Consider the following 16,847-nt stretch of genomic DNA (forward strand, 5'->3'; position numbering starts at 1 on the left):
TACTCCGGCCTAATAGCTAAGGTCTTAGACTCGTACTCTGGCCTAATGGTTAAGGTCTTAACTCTTACTCTGGCCTAATAGCTAAGGTCTTAACTTTTACTCTGGCCTATAGCTAGGGTCTTAGACTGGTACTCTGGCCTACTGGTTAAGGTCTTAACTCTTGCTCTGGCCTAATAGCTAAGGTCTTAGACTCGTACTCTGGCCTAATAGCTAAGGTCTGAGACTCGTACTCTGGCCTGATAGCTAAGGTCTTAACTCTTACTCTGGCCTAATAGCTAAGGTCTTAGACATGTACTCTGGCCTAATGGTTAAGGTCTTAACTCTTACTCTGGCCTAATAGCTAAGGTCTTAGACTCGTACTCTGGCCTACAGGTTATGGTCTTAACTCTTACTCTGGCCTAATAGCTAAGGTCTTAACTCTTACTCTGTCCTCCTGGTTAAGGTCTTAACTCTTACTCTGGCCTAATAACTAAGGTCTTAGACTCATACTCTGGCCTAATGGTTAAGGTCTTAACTCTTACTCTGGCCTTATAGCTAAGGTCTTAACTCTTACTCTGACCTAATAGCTAAGGTCTTAGACTCGTACTCTGGCCTAATGGTTAAGGTCTTAATTCTTACTCTGGCCTAATAGCTAAGGTCTTAGACTCGTACTATGGCCTACAGGTTAAGGTCTTAACTCTTACTCTGGCCTACTGGTTAAGGTCTTAACTCTTACTCTGGCCTACTGGTTAAGGTCTTAACTCTTACTCTGGCCTATTGGTTAAGGTCTTAACTCTTACTCTGGCCTAATAGCTAAGGTCTTAGACTCGTACTCTGGCCTACTGGTTAAGGTCTTATCTCTTAAACTGGCCTAATAGCTAAGGTCTTAGACTCGTACTCTGGCCTAATGGTTAAGGTCTTAACTCTTACTCTGGCCTAATAGCTAAGGTCTTAACTCTTACTCTGGCCTAATAGCTAAGGTCTTAGACTCGTACTCTGGCCTACTGGTTAAGGTCTTAACTCTGACTCTGGCCTAATAGCTATGGTCTTAGACTCATACTCTGGCATAATAGCTAAGGTCTTAGACTCGTACACTGGCCTAATAGCTAAGGTCTTAACTCTTACTCTGGCCTAATGGTTAAGGTCTTAACTCTTGGTGTGGCCTAATAGCTAAGGTCTTAGACTCGTACTCTGGCCTACTGGTTAAGGTTTTAACTCTTGGTCTGGCCTAATAGCTAAGTCTTAGACTCGTACTCTGGCCTAATGGTTAAGGTCTTAACTCTTACTCTGGCCTAATAGCTAAGGTCTTAACTCTTACTCTGGCCTAATAGTTAAGGTCTTAGACTGGTACTCTGGCCTACTGGTTAAGGTCTTAACTCTTACTCTGGCCTAATAGCTAAGGTCTTAGACTCGTACTCTGGCCTAATAGCTAAGGTCTTAGACTCGTACTCTGGCCTGATAGCTAAGGTCTTAACTCTCACTCTGGCCTAATAGCTAAGGTCTTAGACTTGTACTCTGGCCTACTGGTTAAGGTCTTAACTCTTACTCTGGCCTAATAGCTAAGGTCTTAACTCTTACTCTGTCCTACTGGTTAAGGTCTTAACTCTTACTCTGGCCTACTGGTTAAGGTCTTAACTCTTACTGTGGCCTAATAGCTAAGGTCTTAGACTCGTACTATGGCCTAATGGTTAAGGTCTTAACTCTTACTCTGGCCTAATATCTAAGGTCTTAACTCTTACTCTGGCCTAATAGCTAAGGTCTTAACTCTTACTCTGGCCTGTTAGCTAAGGTATTAGACTCGTACTCTGGCCTAATGCTTAAGGTCTTAACTTTTACTCCGGCCTAATAGCTAAGGTCTAGACTCGTACTCTGGCCTAATAGCTAAGGTCTTAGACTCGTACTCTGGCCTAATGGTTAAGGTCTTAACTCTTACTCTGGCCTACAGGTTAAGGTCTTAACTCTTACTCTGGCCTAATAGCTAAGGTATTAGACTCATACTCTGGCCTAATGGTTAATGTCTTAACTCTTACTCTGGCCTAATAGCTAAGGTCTTAGACTCGTACTCTGGCCTACTGGTAAAGGTCTTAACTCTTACTCTGGCCTAATATCTAAGGTCTTAACTCTTACTCTGGCCTACTGGTTAAGGTCTTAACTCTTACTCTGGCCTACTGTTAAGGTCTTAACTCTTACTCTGGCCTAATCGCTAAGGTCTTAGACTCGTACTCTGGCCTAATGGTTAAGGTCTTAACTCTTACTCTGGCCCAATAGCTAAGGTCTTAGACTCGTACTATGGCCTAATAGTTACGGTCTTAACTCTTACTCTGGCCTAATAGCTAAGGTCTTAACTCTAACTCTGGCCTACTGGTTAAGGTCTTAACTCTTACTCTGGCCTACTGGTTAAGGTCTTAACTCTTACTCTCGCCTAATAGCTAAAGTCTTAACTCTTACTCTGGCCTAATAGCTAAGGTCTTAGACTCATACTCTGGCCTACTGGTTAAGGTCTTAACTCTTACTCTGGCCTACGGGTTACGGTCTTAACTCTTACTCTGGCCTAATAGCTAAGGTCTTAACTCGTACTCTGGCCTACTGGTTAAGGTCTTAACTCGTACTCTGGCCTACTGGTTAAGGTCTTAACTCTTACTCTGGCCTAATAGCTAAGGTCTTAGACTCGTACTCTGGCCTAATAGCTAAAGTCTTAACTCTTACTCTGGCCTAATAGCTAAGGTCTTAGACTCGTACTCTGGCCTAATGGTTAAGGTCTTAACTCTTACTCTGGCCTACTGGTTACGGTCTTAACTCTTACACTGGCCTAATAGCTAAGGTCTTAGACTCGTACTATGGACTAATGGTTACGGTCTTAACTCTCAGTCTGGCCTAATAGCTAAGGTCTTAGACTCGTACTCTGGCCTAATGGTTAAGGTCTTAACTCTTACTCTGGCCTAATAGCTAAGGTCTTAGACTCGTACTATGGCCTAATAGCTAAGGTCTTAACTCTTACTCTGGCCTAATAGCTAAGGTCTTTGACTCATACTCTGGCCTAATGGTTAAGGTCTTAACTCTTACTCTGGCCTAATAGCTAAGGTCTTAACTCTTACTCTGGCCTAATAGCTAAGGTATTAGACTTGTTCCTGGCCTACTGGTTAAGGTCTTAACTCTTACTCTGGCCTAATAGCTAAGGTCTGGACTCGTACTCTGGCCTAATAGCTAAGGTCTTAGACTCCTACTCTGGCCTAATGGTTAAGGTCTTAACTCTTACTCTGGCCTAATAGTTAAGGTCTTAGACTCATACTCTGGCCTAATGGTTAAGGTCTTAACTCTTACTCTGGCCTAATAGGTAAGGTCTTAGACTCGTACTCTGGCCTACTGGTAAAGGTCTTAACTCTTACTCTGGCCTAATATCTAAGGTCTTAACTTTTACTCTGGCCTACTGGTTAAGGTCTTAACTCTTACTCTGGCCTAATAGCTAAGGTCTTAGACTCGTACTCTGGCCTAATAGCTAAGGTCTTAGACTCGTACTCTGGCATACAGGTTAAGGTCTTAACTCTTACTCTGGCCTAATAGCTAAGGTCTTAACTCTTACTCTGGCCTAATAGCTAAGGTCTTAGACTCGTACTCTGGCCTAATGGTTAAGGACTTAACTCTTACTCTGGCCTAATAGCCAAGGTCTTAGACTCGTACTCTGGCCTAATGGTTAAGGCCGTAACTCTTATTCTGGCCTAATAGCTAAGGTCTTAACTCATACTCTGGCCTAATAGCTAAGGTCTTAGACTCGTACTCTGGCCTAATAGCTAAGGTCTTAACTCTTACTCTGGCCTAATGGTTAAGGTCTTAACTGTTACTCTGGCCTAATAGCTAAGGTCTTAGGCTCGTACTCTGGCCTACAGGTTAAGGTCTTAACTCTTACTCTGGCCTAATGGTTAAGGTCTTAACTCTTACTCTGGCCTAATAGCTATGGTCTTAGGCTTGTACTCTGGCCTACAGGTTAAGGTCTTAACTCTTACTCTGTCCTACTGGTTAAGGTCTTAACTTCCACTCTGGGCTACTGGTTAAGGTCTTAACTCTTACTCTGGCCTAATAGCTTAGGTCTTAGACTCGTACTCTGACCTAATGGTTAAGGTCTTAACACTTACTCTGGCCTACAGGTTAAGGTCTTAACTCTTACTCTGGCCTAATAGCTAAGGTCTTAGACTCGTACTGTGGCCTAATGGTTATCGTCTTAACTCTTACTCTGGCCTAATAGCTAAGGTCTTAGACTCGTACTATGGCCTACAGGTTAAGGTCTTAACTGTTACTCTGGCCTACTGGTTAAGGTCTTAACTCTTACTCTGGCCTACTGGTTAAGGTCTTAACTCTTACTCTGGGCTATTGGTTAAGGTCTTAACTCTTACTCTGGCCTAATGGTTAAGGTCTTAGACTCATACTCTGGCCTAATGGTTAAGGTCTTAACTCTTACTCTGGCCTACTGGTTAAGGTCTTAACTCTTACTCTGGCCTAATAGCTAAGGTCTTAGACTCATACTCTGGCATAATAGCTAAGGTCTTAGACTCGTACACTGGCCTAATAGCTAAGGTCTTAACTCTTACTCTGGCCTAATGGTTAAGGTCTTAACTCTTGCTCTGGCCTAATAGCTAAGGTCTTAACTCTTACTCTGGCCTAATAGCTAAGGTCTTAGACTCGTACTCTGGCCTACTGGTTAAGGTCTTAACTCTTACTCTGGCCTAATAGCTAAGGTCTTAGACTCATACTCTGGCATAATAGCTAAGGTCTTAGTCTCGTACACTAGCCTAATAGCTAAGGTCTTAACTCTTACTCTGGCCTAATAGCTAAGGTCTTAGACTCATACTCTGGCCTACAGGTTAAGGTCTTAACTCTTACTCTGGCCTAATAGCTAAGATCTTAGACTCGTACTCTGGCCTAATGGTTAAGGTCTTAATTCTTACTCTGGCCTAATAGCTAAGGTCTTAGACTCGTACTATGGCCTACAGGTTAAGGTCTTAACTCTTACTCTGGCCTACTGGTTAAGGTCTTAACTCTTACTCTGGCCTAATAGCTAAGGTCTTAGGCTCGTACTCTGGCCTACAGGTTAAGGTCTTAACTCTTACTCTGGCCTAATAGCTAAGGTCTTAACTCTAACTCTGTCCTACTGGTTAAGGTCTTAACTCTAACTCTGGCCTACTGGTTAAGGTCTTAACTCTTACTCTGGCCTAATTGCTAAGGTCTTAGACTCGTACTCTGACCTCATGGTTAAGGTCTTAACTCTTACTCTGGCCTACAGGTTAAGGTCTTAACTCTTACTCTGGCCTAATAGCTAAGGTCTTAGACTCGTACTGTGGCCTAATGGTTATGGTCGTAACTCTTACTCTGGCCTAATAGCTAAGGTCTTAGACTCGTACTATGGCCTACAGGTTAAGGTCTTAACTGTTACTCTGGCCTACTGGTTAAGGTCTTAACTCTTCCTCTGGCCTACTGGTTAAGGTCTTAACTCTTACTCTGGGCTATTGGTTAAGGTCTTAACTCTTACTCTGGCCTAATAGCTAAGGTCTTAACACTTACTCTGGCCTAATAGCTAAGGTCTTAGACTCCTACTCTGGCCTTCTGGTTAAGGTCTTAACTCTTACTCTGGCCTAATAGCTAAGGTCTTAGACTCATACTCTGGCATAATAGCTAAGGTCTTAGTCTCGTACACTGGCCTAATAGCTAAGGTCTTAACTCTTACTCTGGCCTAATAGCTAAGGTCTTAGACTCATACTCTGGCCTACAGGTTAAGGTCTTAACTCTTACTCTGGCCTAATAGCTAAGATCTTAGACTCATACTCTGGCCTAATGGTTAAGGTCTTAATTCTTACTCTGGCCTACTAGATAAAGGTCTTAGACTCGTACTATGGCCTACAGGTTAAGGTCCTAACTCTTACTCTGGCCTACTGGTTAAGGTCTTAACTCTTACTCTAGCCTACTGGTTAAGGTCTTAACTCTTACTCTGGCCTATTGGTTAGGGTCTTAACTCTTACTCTGGCCTAATAGCTAAGGTCTTAGACTCATACTCTGGCCTAATGGTTAAGGTCTTAATTCTTACTCTGGCCTAATAGCTAAGGTCTTAGACTCGTACTATGGCCTAATGGTTAAGGTCTTAATTCTTACTCTGGCCTAATGGTTAAGGTCTTAACTCTTACTCTGGACTACTGGTTAAGGTCTTATCTCTTACTCTGGCCTAATAGATAAGGTCTTGGACTCATAATCTGGCATAATAGCTAAGGTCTTAGACTCGTACACTGGCCTAACAGCTAAGGTCTTAACTCTTACTCTGGCCTAATAGCTAAGGTCTCAGACTCGTACTCTGGCCTAATGGTTAAGGTCTTAACTCTTGGTCTGGCCTAATAGCTAAGGTCTTAGACTCGTACTCTGGCCTACTGGTTAAGGTCTTAACTCTTGATCTGGCCTAATAGCTAAAGTCTTAGACTCATACTCTGGCCTAATGGTTAAGGTCTTAACTCTTACTCTGTCCTAATATCTAAGGTCTTAACTCTTACTCTGGCCTAATAGCTAAGGTCTTAGACTCGTACTCTGGCCTAATAGCTAAGGTCTTAGACTCGTAGTCTGGCCTGATAACTAAGGTCTTAACTCTCACTCTGGCCTAATAGCTAAGGTCTTAGACTTGTACTCTGGCCTAATGGTTAAGGTCTTAACTCTTACTCTGGCCTAATAGGTAAGGTCTTAGACTCGTACTCTGGCCTTCTGGTTAAGGTCTTAACTCTTACTCTGGCCTAATAGCTAAGGTCTTAGACTCGTACTCTGGCCTACTGGTAAAGGTCTTAACTCTTACTCTGGCCTAATAGCTAAGGTCTTAGACTCATACTCTGGCATAATAGCTAAGGTCTTAGACTCGTACACTGGCCTAATAGCTAAGGTCTTAACTCTTACTCTGGCCTAATGGTTAAGGTCTTAACTCTTGCTCTGGCCTAATAGCTAAGGTCTTAACTCTTACTCTGGCCTAATAGCTAAGGTCTTAGACTCGTACTCTGGCCTACTGGTTAAGGTCTTAACTCTTACTCTGGCCTAATAGATAAGGTCTTAGACTCATACTCTGGCATAATAGCTAAGGTCTTAGTCTCGTACACTGGCCTAATAGCTAAGGTCTTAACTCTTACTCTGGCCTAATAGCTAAGGTCTTAGACTCATACTCTGGCCTACAGGTTAAGGTCTTAACTCTTACTCTGGCCTAATAGCTAAGATCTTAGACTCGTACTCTGGCCTAATGGTTAAGGTCTTAATTCTTACTCTGGCCTAATAGCTAAGGTCTTAGACTCGTACTATGGCCTACAGGTTAAGGTCTTAACTCTTACTCTGGCCTACTGGTTAAGGTCTTAACTCTTACTCTGGCCTAATAGCTAAGGTCTTAGGCTCGTACTCTGGCCTACAGGTTAAGGTCTTAACTCTTACTCTGGCCTAATAGCTAAGGTCTTAACTCTTACTCTGTCCTACTGGTTAAGGTCTTAACTCTAACTCTGGCCTACTGGTTAAGGTCTTAACTCTTACTCTGGCCTAATTGCTAAGGTCTTAGACTCGTACTCTGACCTAATGGTTAAGGTCTTAACTCTTACTCTGGCCTACAGGTTAAGGTCTTAACTCTTACTCTGGCCTAATAGCTAAGGTCTTAGACTCGTACTGTGGCCTAACGGTTATGGTCTTAACTCTTACTCTGGCCTAATAGCTAAGGTCTTAGACTCGTACTATGGCCTACAGGTTAAGGTCTTAACTGTTACTCTGGCCTACTGGTTAAGGTCTTAACTCTTCCTCTGGCCTACTGGTTAAGGTCTTAACTCTTACTCTGGGCTATTGGTTAAGGTCTTAACTCTTACTCTGGCCTAATAGCTAAGGTCTTAACACTTACTCTGGCCTAATAGCTAAGGTCTTAGACTCCTACTCTGGCCTTCTGGTTAAGGTCTTAACTCTTACTCTGGCCTAATAGCTAAGGTCTTAGACTCATACTCTGGCATAATAGCTAAGGTCTTAGTCTCGTACACTGGCCTAATAGCTAAGGTCTTCACTCTTACTCTGGCCTAATAGCTAAGGTCTTAGACTCATACTCTGGCCTACAGGTTAAGGTCTTAACTCTTACTCTGGCCTAATAGCTAAGATCTTAGACTCGTACTCTGGCCTAATGGTTAAGGTCTTAATTCTTACTCTGGCCTACTAGATAAAGGTCTTAGACTCGTACTATGGCCTACAGGTTAAGGTCTTAACTCTTACTCTGGCCTACTGGTTAAGGTCTTAACTCTTACTCTAGCCTACTGGTTAAGGTCTTAACTCTTACTCTGGCCTATTGGTTAGGGTCTTAACTCTTACTCTGGCCTAATAGCTAAGGTCTTAGACTCGTACTCTGGCCTAATGGTTAAGGTCTTAATTCTTACTCTGGCCTAATAGCTAAGGTCTTAGACTCGTACTATGGCCTAATGGTTAAGGTCTTAATTCTTACTCTGGCCTAATGGTTATGGTCTTAACTCTTACTCTGGCCTAATAGCTAAGGTCTTAACTCTTACTCTGGCCTAATAGCTAAGGTCTTAGACTCGTACTCTGACCTACTGGTTAAGGTCTTAACTCTTACTCTGGCCTAATAGCTAAGGTCTTAGACTCATAATCTGGCATAATAGCTAAGGTCTTAGACTCGTACACTGGCCTAACAGCTAAGGTCTTAACTCTTACTCTGGCCTAATAGCTAAGGTCTCAGACTCGTACTCTGGCCTAATGGTTAAGGTCTTAACTCTTGGTCTGGCCTAATAGCTAAGGTCTTAGACTCGTACTCTGGCCTACTGGTTAAGGTCTTAACTCTTGATCTGGCCTAATAGCTAAAGTCTTAGACTCATACTCTGGCCTAATGGTTAAGGTCTTAACTCTTACTCTGTCCTAATATCTAAGGTCTTAACTCTTACTCTGGCCTAATAGCTAAGATCTTAGACTCGTACTCTGGCCTAATGGTTAAGGTCTTAATTCTTACTCTGGCCTACTAGATAAAGGTCTTAGACTCGTACTATGGCCTACAGGTTAAGGTCCTAACTCTTACTCTGGCCTACTGGTTAAGGTCTTAACTCTTACTCTAGCCTACTGGTTAAGGTCTTAACTCTTACTCTGGCCTATTGGTTAGGGTCTTAACTCTTACTCTGGCCTAATAGCTAAGGTCTTAGACTCGTACTCTGGCCTAATGGTTAAGGTCTTAATTCTTACTCTGGCCTAATATCTAAGGTCTTAGACTCGTACTATGGCCTAATGGTTAAGGTCTTAATTCTTACTCTGGCCTAATGGTTAAGGTCTTAACTCTTACTCTGGACTACTGGTTAAGGTCTTATCTCTTACTCTGGCCTAATAGATAAGGTCTTAGACTCGTACTCTGGCCTAATGGTTAAGGTCTTAACTCTTACTCTGGCCTAATAGCTAAGGTCTTAACTCTTACTCTGGCCTAATAGCTAAGGTCTTAGACTCGTACTCTGGCCTACTGGTTAAGGTCTTAACTCTTACTCTGGCCTAATAGCTAAGGTCTTGGACTCATAATCTGGCTTAATAGCTAAGGTCTTAGACTCGTACACTGGCCTAACAGCTAAGGTCTTAACTCTTGGTCTGGCCTAATAGCTAAGGTCTTAGACTCGTACTCTGGCCTACTGGTTAAGGTCTTAACTCTTGATCTGGCCTAATAGCTAAAGTCTTAGACTCATACTCTGGCCTAATGGTTAAGGTCTTAACTCTTACTCTGTCCTAATATCTAAGGTCTTAACTCTTACTCTGGCCTAATAGCTAAGGTCTTAGACTCGTACTCTGGCCTAATAGCTAAGGTCTTAGACTCGTAGTCTGGCCTGATAACTAAGGTCTTAACTCTCACTCTGGCCTAATAGCTAAGGTCTTAGACTTGTACTCTGGCCTAATGGTTAAGGTCTTAACTCTTACTCTGGCCTAATAGGTAAGGTCTTAGACTCGTACTCTGGCCTACTGGTTAAGGTCTTAACTCTTACTCTGGCCTAATAGCTAAGGTCTTAGACTCGTACTCTGGCCTACTGGTAAAGGTCTTAACTCTTACTCTGGCCTAATAGCTAAGGTCTTAGACTCATACTCTGGCATAATAGCTAAGGTCTTAGACTCGTACACTGGCCTAATAGCTAAGGTCTTAACTCTTACTCTGGCCTAATGGTTAAGGTCTTAACTCTTGCTCTGGCCTAATAGCTAAGGTCTTAACTCTTACTCTGGCCTAATAGCTAAGGTCTTAGACTCGTACTCTGGCCTACTGGTTAAGGTCTTAAGTCTTACTCTGGCCTAATAGATAAGGTCTTAGACTCATACTCTGGCATAATAGCTAAGGTCTTAGTCTCGTACACTGGCCTAATAGCTAAGGTCTTAACTCTTACTCTGGCCTAATAGCTAAGGTCTTAGACTCATACTCTGGCCTACAGGTTAAGGTCTTAACTCTTACTCTGGCCTAATAGCTAAGATCTTAGACTCGTACTCTGGCCTAATGGTTAAGGTCTTAATTCTTACTCTGGCCTAATAGCTAAGGTCTTAGACTCGTACTATGGCCTACAGGTTAAGGTGTTAACTCTTACTCTGGCCTACTGGTTAAGGTCTTAACTCTTACTCTGGCCTAATAGCTAAGGTCTTAGGCTCGTACTCTGGCCTACAGGTTAAGGTCTTTACTCTTACTCTGGCCTAATAGCTAAGGTCTTAACTCTTACTCTGTCCTACTGGTTAAGGTCTTACCTCTAACTCTGGCCTACTGGTTAAGGTCTTAACTCTTACTCTGGCCTAATTGCTAAGGTCTTAGACTCGTACTCTGACCTAATGGTTAAGGTCTTAACTCTTACTCTGGCCTACAGGTTAAGGTCTTATCTCTTACTCTGGCCTAATAGCTAAGGTCTTAGACTCGTACTGTGGCCTAATGGTTATGGTCTTAACTCTTACTCTGGCCTAATAGCTAAGGTCTTAGACTCGTACTATGGCCTACAGGTTAAGGTCTTAACTGTTACTCTGGCCTACTGGTTAAGGTCTTAACTCTTCCTCTGGCCTACTGGTTAAGGTCTTAACTCTTACTCTGGGCTATTGGTTAAGGTCTTAACTCTTACTCTGGCCTAATAGCTAAGGTCTTAACACTTACTCTGGCCTAATAGCTAAGGTCTTAGACTCCTACTCTGGCCTTCTGGTTAAGGTCTTAACTCTTACTCTGGCCTAATAGCTAAGATCTTAGACTCGTACTCTGGCCTAATGGTTAAGGTCTTAATTCTTACTCTGGCCTACTAGATAAAGGTCTTAGACTCGTACTATGGCCTACAGGTTAAGGTCTTAACTCTTACTCTGGCCTACTGGTTAAGGTCTTAACTCTTACTCTAGCCTACTGGTTAAGGTCTTAACTCTTACTCTGGCCTATTGGTTAGGGTCTTAACTCTTACTCTGGCCTAATAGCTAAGGTCTTAGACTCGTACTCTGGCCTAATGGTTAAGGTCTTAATTCTTACTCTGGCCTAAAAGCTAAGGTCTTAGACTCGTACTATGGCCTAACGGTTAAGGTCTTAATTCTTACTCTGGCCTAATGGTTAAGGTCTTAACTCTTACTCTGGCCTAATAGCTAAGGTCTTAACTCTTACTCTGGCCTAATAGCTAAGGTCTTAGACTCGTACTCTGGCCTACTGGTTAAGGTCTTAACTCCTACTCTGGCCTAATAGCTAAGGTCTTAGACTCATAATCTGGCATAATAGCTAAGGTCTTAGACTCGTACACTGGCCTAACAGCTAAGGTCTTAACTCTTACTCTGGCCTAATAGCTAAGGTCTCAGACTCGTACTCTGGCCTAATGGTTAAGGTCTTAACTCTTGGTCTGGCCTAATAGCTAAGGTCTTAGACTCGTACTCTGGCCTACTGGTTAAGGTCTTAACTCTTGATCTGGCCTAATAGCTAAAGTCTTAGACTCATACTCTGGCCTAATGGTTAAGGTCTTAACTCTTACTCTGTCCTAATATCTAAGGTCTTAACTCTTACTCTGGCCTAATAGCTAAGGTCTTAGACTCGTACTCTGGCCTAATAGCTAAGGTCTTAGACTCGTAGTCTGGCCTGATAACTAAGGTCTTAACTCTCACTCTGGCCTAATAGCTAAGGTCTTAGACTTGTACTCTGGCCTAATGGTTAAGGTCTTAACTCTTACTCTGGCCTAATAGGTAAGGTCTTAGACTCGTACTCTGGCCTACTGGTTAAGGTCTTAACTCTTACTCTGGCCTAATAGCTAAGGTCTTAGACTCGTACTCTGGCCTACTGGTAAAGGTCTTAACTCTTACTCTGGCCTAATATCTAAGGTCTTAACTTTTACTCTGGCCTACTGGTTAAGGTCTTAACTCTTACTCTGGCCTACTGTTAAGGTCTTAACTCTTACTCTGGCCTAATAGTTAAGGTCTTAGACTCGTACTCTGGCCTAATGGTTAAGGTCTTAACTCTTACTCTGGCCTAATAGCTAAGGTCTTAGACTCGTACTCTGGCCTAATAGCTAAGGTCTTAGACTCGTACTCTGGCATACAGGTTAAGGTCTTAACTCTTACTCTGGCCTAATAGCTAAGGTCTTAATTCTTACTCTAGCCTAATAGCTAAGGTCTTAGACTCGTACTCTGGCCTAATGGTTAAGGACTTAACTCTTACTCTGGCTTAATAGCTAAGGTCTTAGACTCGTACTCTGGCCTAATGGTTAAGGCCGTAACTCTTATTCTGGCCTAATAGCTAAGGTCTTAACTCGTACTCTGGCCTAATAGCTAAGGTCTTAGACTCGTACTCTGGCCTAATAGCTAAGGTCTTAACTCTTACTCTGACCTAATGGTTAAGGTCTTAACTGTTACTCTGGCCTAATAGCTAAGGTCTTAGGCTCGTACTCTGGCCTACAGGTTAAGGTCTTAACTCTTACACTGGCCTAATAGCTAAGGTCTTAACTCTTACTCTGTCCTACTGGTTAAGGTCTTATCTCTTACTCTGGCCTACTGGTTAAGGTCTTAACTCTTACTCTGGCCTAATAGCTAAGGTCTTAGACTCATACTCTGGCCTAATGGTTAAGGTCTTAACTCTTACTCTGTCCTAATATCTAAGGTCTTAACTCTTACTCTGGCCTAATAGCTAAGGTCTTAGACTCGTACTCTGGCCTAATAGCTAAGCTCTTAGACTCGTAGTCTGGCCTGATAACTAAGGTCTTAACTCTCACTCTGGCCTAATAGCTAAGGTCTTAGACTTGTACTCTGGCCTAATGGTTAAGGTCTTAACTCTTACTCTGGCCTAATAGGTAAGGTCTTAGACTCGTACTCTGGCCTACTGGTTAAGGTCTTAACTCTTACTCTGGCCTAATAGCTAAGGTCTTAGACTCATACTCTGGCCTACTGGTAAAGGTCTTAACTCTTACTCTGGCCTAATAGCTAAGGTCTTAGACTCATACTCTGGCATAATAGCTAAGGTCTTAGACTCGTACACTGGCCTAATAGCTAAGGTCTTAACTCTTACTCTGGCCTAATGGTTAAGGTCTTAACTCTTGCTCTGGCCTAATAGCTAAGGTCTTAACTCTTACTCTGGCCTAATAGCTAAGGTCTTAGACTCGTACTCTGGCCTACTGGTTAAGGTCTTAACTCTTACTCTGGCCTAATAGCTAAGGTCTTAGACTCATACTCTGGCATAATAGCTAAGGTCTTAGTCTCGTACACTGGCCTAATAGCTAAGGTCTTAACTCTTACTCTGGCCTAATAGCTAAGGTCTTAGACTCATACTCTGGCCTACAGGTTAAGGTCTTAACTCTTACTCTGGCCTAATAGCTAAGATCTTAGACTCGTACTCTGGCCTAATGGTTAAGGTCTTAATTCTTACTCTGGCCTAATAGCTAAGGTCTTAGACTCGTACTATGGCCTACAGGTTAAGGTCTTAACTCTTACTCTGGCCTACTGGTTAAGGTCTTAACTCTTACTCTGGCCTAATAGCTAAGGTCTTAGGCTCGTACTCTGGCCTACAGGTTAAGGTCTTAACTCTTACTCTGGCCTAATAGCTAAGGTCTTAACTCTTACTCTGTCCTACTGGTTAAGGTCTTAACTCTAACTCTGGCCTACTGGTTAAGGTCTTAACTCTTACTCTTGCCTAATTGCTAAGGTCTTAGACTCGTACTCTGACCTAATGGTTAAGGTCTTAACTCTTACTCTGGCCTACAGGTTAAGGTCTTAACTCTTACTCTGGCCTAATAGCTAAGGTCTTAGACTCGTACTGTGGCCTAATGGTTATGGTCTTAACTCTTACTCTGGCCTAATAGCTAAGGTCTTAGACTCGTACTATGGCCTACAGGTTAAGGTCTTAACTGTTACTCTGGCCTACTGGTTAAGGTCTTAACTCTTCCTCTGGCCTACTGGTTAAGGTCTTAACTCTTACTCTGGGCTATTGGTTAAGGTCTTAACTCTTACTCTGGCCTAATAGCTAAGGTCTTAACACTTACTCTGGCCTAATAGCTAAGGTCTTAGACTCCTACTCTGGCCTTCTGGTTAAGGTCTTAACTCTTACTCTGGCCTAATAGCTAAGGTCTTAGACTCATACTCTGGCATAATAGCTAAGGTCTTAGTCTCGTACACTGGCCTAATAGCTAAGGTCTTAACTCTTACTCTGGCCTAATAGCTAAGGTCTTAGACTCATACTCTGGCCTACAGGTTAAGGTCTTAACTCTTACTCTGGCCTAATAGCTAAGATCTTAGACTCGTACTCTGGCCTAATGGTTAAGGTCTTAATTCTTACTCTGGCCTACTAGATAAAGGTCTTAGACTCGTACTATGGCCTACAGGTTAAGGTCTTAACTCTTACTCTGGCCTACTGGTTAAGGTCTTAACTCTTACTCTAGCCTACTGGTTAAGGTCTTAACTCTTACTCTGGCCTATTGGTTAGGGTCTTAACTCTTACTCTGGCCTAATAGCTAAGGTCTTAGACTCGTACTCTGGCCTAATGGTTAAGGTCTTAATTCTTACTCTGGCCTAATAGCTAAGGTCTTAGACTCGTACTATGGCCTAATGGTTAAGGTCTTAATTCTTACTCTGGCCTAATGGTTAAGGTCTTAACTCTTACTCTGGCCTACTGGTTAAGGTCTTATCTCTTACTCTGGCCTAATAGATAAGGTCTTAGACTCGTACTCTGGCCTAATGGTTAAAGTCTTAACTCTTACTCTGGCCTAATAGCTAAGGTCTTAACTCTTACTCTGGCCTAATAGCTAAGGTCTTAGACTCGTACTCTGGCCTACTGGTTAAGGTCTTAACTCTTACTCTGGCCTAATAGCTAAGGGCTTAGACTCATAATCTGGCATAATAGCTAAGGTCTTAGACTCGTACACTGGCCTAACAGCTAAGGTCTTAACTCTTACTCTGGCCTAATAGCTAAGGTCTCAGACTCGTACTCTGGCCTAATGGTTAAGGTCTTAACTCTTGGTCTGGCCTAATAGCTAAGGTCTTAGTCTCGTACTCTGGCCTACTGGTTAAGGTCTTAACTCTTGATCTGGCCTAATAGCTAAAGTCTTAGACTCATACTCTGGCCTAATGGTTAAGGTCTTAACTCTTACTCTGTCCTAATATCTACGGTCTTAACTCTTACTCTGGCCTAATAGCTAAGGTCTTAGACTCGTACTCTGGCCTAATAGCTAAGGTCTTAGACTCGTAGTCTGGCCTGATAACTAAGGTCTTAACTCTCACTCTGGCCTAATAGCTAAGGTCTTAGACTTGTACTCTGGCCTAATGGTTAAGGTCTTAACTCTTACTCTGGCCTAATAGGTAAGGTCTTAGACTCGTACTCTAGCCTACTGGTTAAGGTCTTAACTCTTACTCTGGCCTAATAGCTAAGGTCTTAGACTCATACTCTGGCCTACTGGTAAAGGTCTTAACTCTTACTCTGGCCTAATATCTAAGGTCTTAACTTTTACTCTGGCCTACTGGTTAAGGTCTTAACTCTTACTCTGGCCTACTGTTAAGGTCTTAACTCTTACTCTGGCCTAATAGCTAAGGTCTTAGACTCGTACTCTGGCCTAATGGTTAAGGTCTTAACTCTTACTCTGGCCTAATAGCTAAGGTCTGAGACTCGTACTCTGGCCTAATAGCTAAGGTCTTAGACTCGTACTCTGGCATACAGGTTAAGGTCTTAACTCTTACTCTGGCCTAATAGCTAAGGTCTTAACTCTTACTCTAGCCTAATAGCTAAGGTCTTAGACTCGTACTCTGGCCTAATGGTTAAGGACTTAACTCTTACTCTGGCCTAATAGCTAAGGTCTTAGACTCGTACTCTGGCCTAATGGTTAAGGCCGTAACTCTTATTCTGGCCTAATAGCTAAGATCTTAGACTCGTACTCTGGCCTAATGGTTAAGGTCTTAATTCTTACTCTGGCCTACTAGATAAAGGTCTTAGACTCGTACTATGGCCTACAGGTTAAGGTCTTAACTCTTACTCTGGCCTACTGGTTAAGGTCTTAACTCTTACTCTAGCCTACTGGTTAAGGTCTTAACTCTTACTCTGGCCTATTGGTTAGGGTCTTAACTCTTACTCTGGCCTAATAGCTAAGGTCTTAGACTCGTACTCTGGCCTAATGGTTAAGGTCTTAATTCTTACTCTGGCCTAATAGCTAAGGTCTTAGACTCGTACTATGGCCTAACGGTTAAGGTCTTAATTCTTACTCTGGCCTAATGGTTAAGGTCTTAACTCTTACTCTGGCCTAATAGCTAAGGTCTTAACTCTTACTCTGGCCTAATAGCTAAGGTCTTAGACTCGTACTCTGGCCTACTGGTTAAGGTCTTAACTCCTACTCTGGCCTAATAGCTAAGGTCTTAGACTCATAATCTGGCATAATAGCTAAGGTCTTAGACTCGTA

Source organism: Triturus cristatus, chromosome 7 (assembly GCF_964204655.1).
Source record: "Triturus cristatus chromosome 7, aTriCri1.1, whole genome shotgun sequence".
Lineage (NCBI taxonomy): Eukaryota > Metazoa > Chordata > Amphibia > Caudata > Salamandridae > Triturus > Triturus cristatus.